Here is a 9011-nt window from a genome sequence, read left to right on the forward strand (position 1 = left end):
CATGGACCCCTTTCAAAGGGAAGGATTTATTTAATTTCCTAATACTCTGCACTTGGAATAAATAGCCCCCAGGCACACCTTCCTTAAGGCCTTCACTAATCCGGTGCACGCTCTGATGTTAACCAAGTCTCCCTGCAGTCAGGGCTCTGCTTTTCATTCTTCATCAAGGCAGACTGACAGCCTTTACTGGACACTGGCAAAACCAGGCTCCTAAGAACACATACAGGGCTGGCTGGTTTGCGTTTTCGTCAGTCCTGTGGACTTCCCCTTTTCTCTATAGATCTAAATGAGATCCAGTCACTCGGACATGAGGGCGTTTGACCGGAGGCTGTCATGCACTGATTTAGGTAGCAGAGGTTACCCACCTTCCTCAAACCAGACAGGCTGCTCCATGTCATCTTCCCTCCCTTTTGGCTGACCCTAGGCTTCGCCTTCCAGACTGTGCTGGTTCTCATATGTGACTTGAGAAAACAGCCATTTAGCTCCAAAGAAACATGTCCATTGAGAAATCTAAATAAACCCTAGTTAGTCATTATATTAGACATTACATAACTAGAGTGAGATTTAAACAAAACTACCTACATTTAAACAGAGCTCAGATTTATGTTTGAAATAATATTTTCATTCATTCTTTGAGCATCTACTGCAATGTATTTGATCATATTCACACACCTTCTCTGACTTTTCCCAGATTCACTCTCTTCCATCAGCCCCCATCCCCCAGCTTTGAGTTTGTCCTCCCCACCCCATCCCCGTGGACTCCAGTTTTTGTTGCTCAACTCTTCATGGATTTGAGGCCTGCCCTGGAGTATGGTGACCTACCGGGCATTGCGGCATTAAAGAAACCGACTCTTCCTCTCCCAGCAGCTCTCAGCTGCCTATAGCTCCTCAGCTAGTGGTGGGATTTCATGCGCTCTGTTCCTTGACTGTGCTGGGATCTCGTTCTGGTTGAACTTGTGCAAGTCTTGCGTGTACTATAGCAATGGCGGTAGGGTTATCTGTACAGCTCAGTTGTGTCCAAAAGATGTTGTGTCTTGACGTCATTCTCTGCCTCTGGCTCTTACGGTCTTTCTGCCCCCTCTCCTGTGGAGTTCCGTGAGCCTTAGGGGAACTGCTAAGATATGAATGTCCCACTCGGGCTGAGCGCTCCAGTCTTATTCTCTGCACGGTGACCAGCTGTGGTCTCTGTTATTTCCTCTCCACTGCAAGAAGAAGCTTTTCTGGTGAGGGCTGAGAGACACACTCATCTGTGGGTATATCAATGAGTCACTAGGGGTCATCTTACTACTGGGTTCATTTAGTAGAAACATACTATTAAGTTTTCCCAGACTCTAGATTTAAATACAATCTACCTAAGCTTTACTGAGGGCTTCGATTTGAACATCTATACAACTGTTCCTGTTGCCTTAACTTTGTTTTCATTATGTTACTGGTAAATCTCAATAAACTGACCCTTGATAGGTAGATATCTATGGCACAAAAACTCTTGAGAGGATGAATAAGCTTTGTTTCTGCGAGTTAGGCAACTTTAAAAATTCATAAAATAATAGAATATCTGGCTCCTAAATGCAATATCCAGATGTTATTATTCATATTGAGGAAAGTAGAGAGAAAATTTAAGAGGTCTTTGTTGAACTAGGGAAAATGGTTCATTTGAACACAGACTGACAGCATCCAGAGCAAAGTACAAGAAATTCAACAAACACGTAACAGAGGCTTTTCCTGAAAACACTGGGTTGAAAGGCAAGACCAAGGAGCCCATTTCCTGTCTCAGTTCTATAGAGATCCCAAAAGGCTGGGTGGGCTAGCTCAGATTCTTACCTAAGCAAAGGTAAAGGGTTAAATACACTGTGTGCTGTCTAGAGCACAGCTAAAGTCTTTGGGGATTCCGAATCTGGGGCTCATGTTCTAGAACTCCACTGAAGTTCTAGGACACATCAAAATGCCAATTACTGGATGACTTAGACCCCGAGCACAGACGCCTGGCCTGCCTGCAGCAGTTTCTATGTAGGACTTAACGAGGCATGGGTTTGCACAGCAAAGTAGATTTCTTCATTAAGTAGCTAATTAAACTCTTGAGAACGTGATCATGAACAGAGCTGATAAATCCTCCCCAAATTAGAGCATTAACTAATCCAGGCAAGAGGCTTCCGCTCGAAGACACAAAACAGAAGGCTTATGACATCGCATTCCGCACATGATCCTTGCTCTCTTTCCCCTCCATGTATGTGTTAATTTCTAAAACACATTCTTAAATTTCCTGGGTGTGATTTAAATAGGTTGAGAGAGACCCAGAACCTGAAGTTGTGGACATAGAGAGGCCAGATCATCACAGTTCCAGACAATCCCTTTTGCTTTTCTCTCCTTGGCCAAAATGATCTGGAAGGTTTCCTGTTAAGGTAAGAGAAGAGAGATCTACAGAGCAACAAACAGTCTTGGGGAAGGATTACCTCCACAAACAAACATCTAAGACAGACAAATAACAAGATTGAGGTGGTAATAACCATTTCTTTAAGCTGTGTTCTACCCAGATTCTTTCTTATATTTCTGTTTGTGAAGTAGAGAGAGATTCAATGCTTTGGCATTCAACCTCAGAGATGTCAAAGTGTGAAAAATGCATGTCTTTTAGTCAATGGCATGCCATATTATTAGAATGTATGACTAAAAATACTATAGTAATATTGTTTACGTGAAGTATTTTCTTAAACATTTTCTTATTCTGTCTCTATTTCTTCTTTATGGTATAGGGAGGCCAATATCTTTATTTTCAATTCACTCATAACAATTACAGCAACATACAGTAAAAAGAAATTATTCACTCAGGTGACTTACTAGTTAAAGGTAAAAGGTTAAAAGGTAAAGTCAGTATTTGAGCCCAAGCAATTCTGCTCTAACATATGTTTTGCTTGTTTTTGTAGGTCTGAAGATTGAACCCAAGACCCTGAGCCTGCTAGGCAAGTGCTCCACTACTGAACTACATCCTAAAGCTTTCGTCTACCTTTTATTTTCAGACAAGTTCTTACCAATTGCCCAGACTGGACTCGAACTCCCTCCATAGCCCAGACAGGCCTTGAACTTGAGATCTTTGTTTCTTGTACTCTGGAATACATGGGATTGCAGATCTATGCCCAGAGATCCAGCTCAGTTTAGGTTCTTAATCACATGTCACATGCATTTGATTAGGAAAATCTTAGAGCCAGTGATCACGAAATGGCTGTGACATCACAGTGGGTTGTGACGTCTATATTACCACTGTCTTCACCTCAGCATTTGAAACCCCAAACTGTAAGTGTGGAGTTTTAAATTTGAAAACTGATTTCATCCTGGAGGAGCTGATGATTTGGGCTGACACACCTCAGTTAGCAAGAACAATTAGCCAGAAGCAGAATTACAGAAGCAACAAAGCAAGGTTAGTATATTAAGATACTTTCCCAGAACTGTGAACTTGAATGGCTTAGATTTTTGTTTTCATTTTGGCAGGTGGTTCTGCCTACCTGCTGGGTTCCAGTGCCTAAAAGGCACTTCCATCAAGGCTACCAGTTGTGCAAAGGTCTGGGGTCCTGTTATATAAGCATTAAATTAATGTATCTCTGGATTGTATTGCATTACAGTGTTTCCTTAATAATAGATACTTAAGTTGCTGAAATTGAGTTCACTGTAAAACAGTTTTGGTTTAAAAAAAATGTCTGAAATGGCCATTCTGCCATTTTGTACTATGTATTTAGATCAGCAGTGTGCCCAGCATGCTTACAAAACAAGAGCTTTACTGACTCCAGGCAATATTTGAGAAAGGATGTGATGTAGCCTGGCCTGGCTTCCAAATGGCTATGTGAGTGAGGCTGGCCTGCAATTCTTGAGTTTCGTGCGGAAAGTGCATCTGTGCAGCACAAAGGCAGGCTCTGCTCAGGTAGTCCTTAAGAAACATTGATAATTAGTCTAGATGCTAGAATTGCAGTAGATTGATCCCCTGCAGTGACTTAACCGCTAGAGTGACTGATCACAACTTTTGTCATCAAGGCAGTGTTCTCTGAAGACATACTCAGTCAAGAGAGGGAACTAGGGCTGAGCTCTTGCTCTGAAGACACGAACTCTGACTTTGACTACAGCTGGAAAGACTGGGAATCCTGCCAAGATAGCTAGAGATCACGGAGCGCAGTCGGGTTTGGGAACGTGAAGGAAATGATTATTACATCATGCTCCTTTGATTCTGTAGTCTCTCCAGCTCTTTCCTCTGTCTTGAAAAAAAGTAAATTTATTATGAGTTTAGCAGAGCCAGGGCGTTCCTCTCTCCACTGTGGCTGCAGATGTACTTAGGAGCGTGCTGATTTGGGGGACCAACCAATCATGTGGCAGAACTTGTGCAAGATGAATAAGGACTGGTGGCCCCTCTTTCCAATCCCGCCATCTAAGAGGTATTTTGTGTTCTCAACAATGTGTTGCAGGTCGCCCTGCAGCTGTCTGTTGCAATTTTCATCCCAAACCTACGTATCTGCCAGTGGTGAATTAGACTGTCATTACTTCACAGATGTCCTTTGATCCTCATTGGCTTGTCTCCTGGCACGGAAGCATCTGAGCCATTGATGTTGCTTAGCTAAACCTGGAAGAAAAAGTACAAAACAGTGGGGGTGGGGAGAAAAAGAAGACTCGAGTCTTAGGTTCAAGTTGTATCTCTGTTATTAATTAGCGGTCATCTTGGGTGAGGCATGGAGATTCCGTTTGTCTCCGCACTCTGGTTTGTAAAGAAGATTGGATTTTCTCTTCAACCTCTGATTCGGAATGGGAAAACATTACAGGTTTAGGGATCGATACTATCTTGCTTTGGGTTCTTGATTTTCTGAACTCTTAATTCACATGATTCACCAGAAGTAACTACTGATCCAAGATTATTAGCTCACTCTTCCCTTTCTGCTGTCCAGTTGTGGTGGATTGTACTAATAGAAACCATATACTGCAAATTAAATATATTCTTACAGTTTATAAGAGATCTACAGTAACTCTGCATTAACAAAAGACCATTTTTTCCTGCAAAATACTATAGTTATAATTGTGTCACTTTGATATTAAGTTATTTTATTTGAACAGAAAGATGGGGAAAAAATTGAAAATTATCACAGCAATTTGGCTTTACATTTTTTTTATAGTCAACTCATTCTTCTTTCCCATCATTTCCAATTATCCGATAGACATCAGTGACCACTGCAGAAAGCTGGATGTCCGTCAGCACAAATGATAGGCTTGTTTTTGTTTCCAAGGCATAACATGCTCCAGTCGCAGAACCTGGGTTAATGAAGAGCTTATTTTCATGCTTCGTGTGTGTGTGTGTGTGTGTGTGTGTGTGTGTGTGACCTGAGAACAGTCACATATCTCCACGGAATAACTTGGTGTCCATGGATTTTGAATTTATCCACAGTCATAGCTTTCTGTCAGTTTAGTTTATCATCCCAGTTTTTTTTTTCTCCCAGTGTGAACAATCAGTCTTGGGAAACTCCCAGTCTTCTCTCCCAGTGTGAACAGAGAGCCAGTCTTGGGAAACTCATAACACCTTTCGGTGGAAAGGCTTTCCCTGCAGAGGATGTGCTGAATCTTTTTTCCCCTGGTACCATTTTTTTTTTAAATTTAGTTGGCAAACAGTTGTACCAGTGTGGGATGTGCAGATCTCATGCCAATACCAGACTTTGCTGCCTCCCTCTTCCCCAGACTCCCGGATGACCTACCCACTTCTCAATTATTCTTTTTATAGATTCTTATTTTATACATGGAATGCAACATGTCTTATTTAGGCAAGGACATTAATTACAACTTTGTCTTCAGTTTTTTTCTTCTCTTCACATGGTCTGTTTCACTGAGTTCCTACTATTCTGTTCATTTATCTTGACTGTATTTCTCAACTTAGAGGTTTTCTTAAGCTTCTGGTATTTCAGTGTCTAATCCTACTTTGGGATTAGCAATAACAAGTTGACTGGATGCTTGATGTATTTCTGAATTAGTTACTTTTCTCACTGCCATGATGAGATGTCTGATAAAAGCAACTCAATTGAGAAATGGTTCATTTTGGCTCACAGCTCTAGGTACAGCCCATCGTGGTAGAGGAGGCACAACAGCAAGGAATGTGAGCTTCTAGGGTACAGCCCATCATGGTGGGGAAGGCATAACAGCAAGGGATGTGATACAGCTGGTAATTGTGTTGTTTAGATTTTTGTCAGCTTGACACAAACTAAGGCCAACTGGAAAGAGAGAACCTCAACTGAGAAAATGCATGCTTATAGGCAGGTCTCGCTTATAGGTAGGGGCATTTTCTTAGTTAACGATTGACATGGAATGACTCACCCTGTTGTGGGGTAGTTGAGAAAGCCAGTAAGCAGTGCTGTCTCATGGTCTCTTGATGTGAAATTTCCCCTATGTATGCTGTTATTACTACTGATTATTATAGAAACTGCCTTGGACCTATAGCAAGGCAGAACTTAACTAGGTGGGGAAAACTAAACTGAATGCTGGGAGAAAGAAGGCGGAATCGGGGAGATTCCATGTAGCCACGCCAGAGATAGATGCTGGAACTTTACCTGGTAAATCACAGACTCGTGGCAAAACACAGATTAATGGAGATGGGTTAGCCAGAAATACGCTTAAGCTATTGGCCAAACAGTATTGCAAATAATATGATTTCTGTGTGATTATTTCGGGGTTGAGCAGCCAGGAACAAACAAGCAGCCTTCTATAATAGTCTCTGCTTTAATTCTTGTCTATGGGTTCCTGCCCTGAATTCCTTCCATGGTGAACTGTAAACTGTAATGTGAAATAAATACAATTCTTTCCCAAGTTATTTTTGATTATTGTGTTTATCAAAAAAGTAGGAACCTAGCTAGGACAGTCACATTGCATCTGCAGTTAGGAAACAGAAAAAGCTGAATACTGGTGTTTGGTTCACTTTACCATTTCCTTTTTATTGTACCTGAAACCCTAGCCCTCAGAATACTGCCCAACACTACTGGGGTGGGTCTTTCTACCTCTATTAACCTAATCTAGAAACTCCTTCACATACATTCTCTTAAGCTGGTTGTTAACATTCTTAATCATTACAAGTTCATTTGATTTGCTGGTATTCAAATATTCTCTCTCTCTCTCTCTCTCTCTCTCTCTCTCTCTCTCTCTCCCCCCCCATGCATGAATTTCAGGTATGCACATATTTATGTGAGTGTGTGCTTGTGGAGGCTGTGATAAAATGCCGTGAGATTGCTCTGATACTGTCAACCTGAATTTTTCAGACAAAGGACCTGTTTGCCAGTGAGTCACAATGGTGCAACTCTCCCTTCCCCAGTGCTAGGATGTCTAGTCTATGCCAATGTGCTCACATTCTCTCACTGACGCTAGGGATTAAACTCAGGTCCTTTTGCTTATGCAGAAAGCACCTCATCAGCTGAGCTATCTATTTATTCAGTCCACAAATATATCATTTTAGAGTCATGATCTTCCACTTATTTTTTCCCACAAGCTCATGGTCATTTTATAACATAAAATATGTCCAGTCTAACATCAAAATACATCTTGGTCTATAAGAGTTCTATTACTATTCAGAAAGGTAACTTCAAAGCTTCTTCTGAGACTCAGGGAATCTCTTGACTGTGGGCACCTGTAACATCAAGAATAAATTATAAACTTTTAGCCTACAATGGTACACGTAAACATTTTTATTCCCAAAGGGAAGATTGGTGGACTGAAGAAAAACTGAAACATGGCAAACATCAAATTCTGCAGTTCAGTGTCTAGCATCTGGGGCTCATAATGAAATCATTTCAGTTCCTATTGTGGAATATTAGTTGAAGATGTGTTACATTTGTTTATGCTGTGGAATATTTATTTAATAATGCAAAGATGTGGTGCATTTTTTAATGTTGCATTTATATAACTCTGTGAAGCTGTGTTACTATATCTGTCTAAAATACCTGATTGGTCTAATAAAGAGCTGAATGACTAATAGCTAGGCAAGAGAGAGAAATAGGTGGGGTTGGCAGGCAGAAAAAAATAAACGAGGAGAAAAGAAGAGGAGGAGGATGCCAGCGGCCAGCCATTCAGCTACAGAGCCACAATGGAGTAAGAAGGTAAGAAAGACATATAAGATAGATAAAGGTAAACACCCAGAGGCACGGGTAGAAAGGATAACCTAAATTAAGAAAAGCTGACTAAAAATTAGTCAAGCTAAACCTGGGCATTCAGAAGTAAGAATAAATCTCCATGTATTTATTTGGGAGCTGGGTGTTGGGCCTCCAAAGAGCAAAGAGTTAAAGAAAAACCAACTACATTTTGGCAAACAACGTGGGGTTGGAATATCCACTGAGAGCCTGAGAAAGTTGAAAACAAACGAACCCAACATAGTTCCTTTAAGAGTTTCTCCTTTACAGCAGCAGTCTAAGTTAAGAAGAAAAAGTTAAGTTAAAAAATAGCTGCTGGTTGATTGCAGTTCCTGGTTAAACAAACCTCTAACCTTTAGAGCTGGCCTGCAGGCTTAGGCTTGGCTTGCATTACCCAAGAACTGGGGACAGAGCTAGCCACTAACACCTCAGTGGAAGTTCCAGACATGTAGCTGAAAGGCTCATGTGGTCAAAAAAAGGCTAAAAGATACACAGTAAAGATAAACCTCTAAATAGATTACAGTGTTTTAACAATGTACATAAGTTTAAGACAAAAAAGGGTATAGTCATACAAAAATAGTTTAAAAATAATAAAGTCTTTTAAAAAACAACACAGTAATATAAAAGAAAAAAAGCCATTCAAAGATGGAAAATATCAGGGAGTCAGTAGGCTATATAGTATTATGTTGGTTTTGAATCTTTTCGTTGCTTATCAGCAAAACAATAGGTGCTAGAAGACATGGGATTGAAAGGAGGACTGATAAAACAAACCAGCCTAGATATTTTAAGTATGCCTTAACTTTAAAATGGAACTCAAAAAAATGTATTGCTTTGGAGAACAGATTTTGCTTTTATTTCCACAGGAAATAAGAGTGTATACTTGAT

General features: G+C 40.6%; 1 long non-coding RNA gene across 1 annotated transcript; it reads left to right on the forward strand.

Moving 5' to 3' along the window:
* Positions 1 to 2273: 2273 nt before the first annotated feature.
* LOC148121207 (uncharacterized) lies at positions 2274 to 8241 on the forward strand. The gene is made up of 3 exons (XR_015738508.1): positions 2274 to 2399; positions 2919 to 3409; positions 4443 to 8241. It is a non-coding gene; the product is annotated as an uncharacterized LOC148121207 (long non-coding RNA).
* The last annotated feature ends 770 nt before the right edge of the window (positions 8242 to 9011 follow it).

The sequence above is a fragment of the Myodes glareolus genome, chromosome 8 (genome assembly GCF_982192425.1).
Source record: "Myodes glareolus chromosome 8, mMyoGla1.1, whole genome shotgun sequence".
NCBI lineage: Eukaryota > Metazoa > Chordata > Mammalia > Rodentia > Cricetidae > Myodes > Myodes glareolus.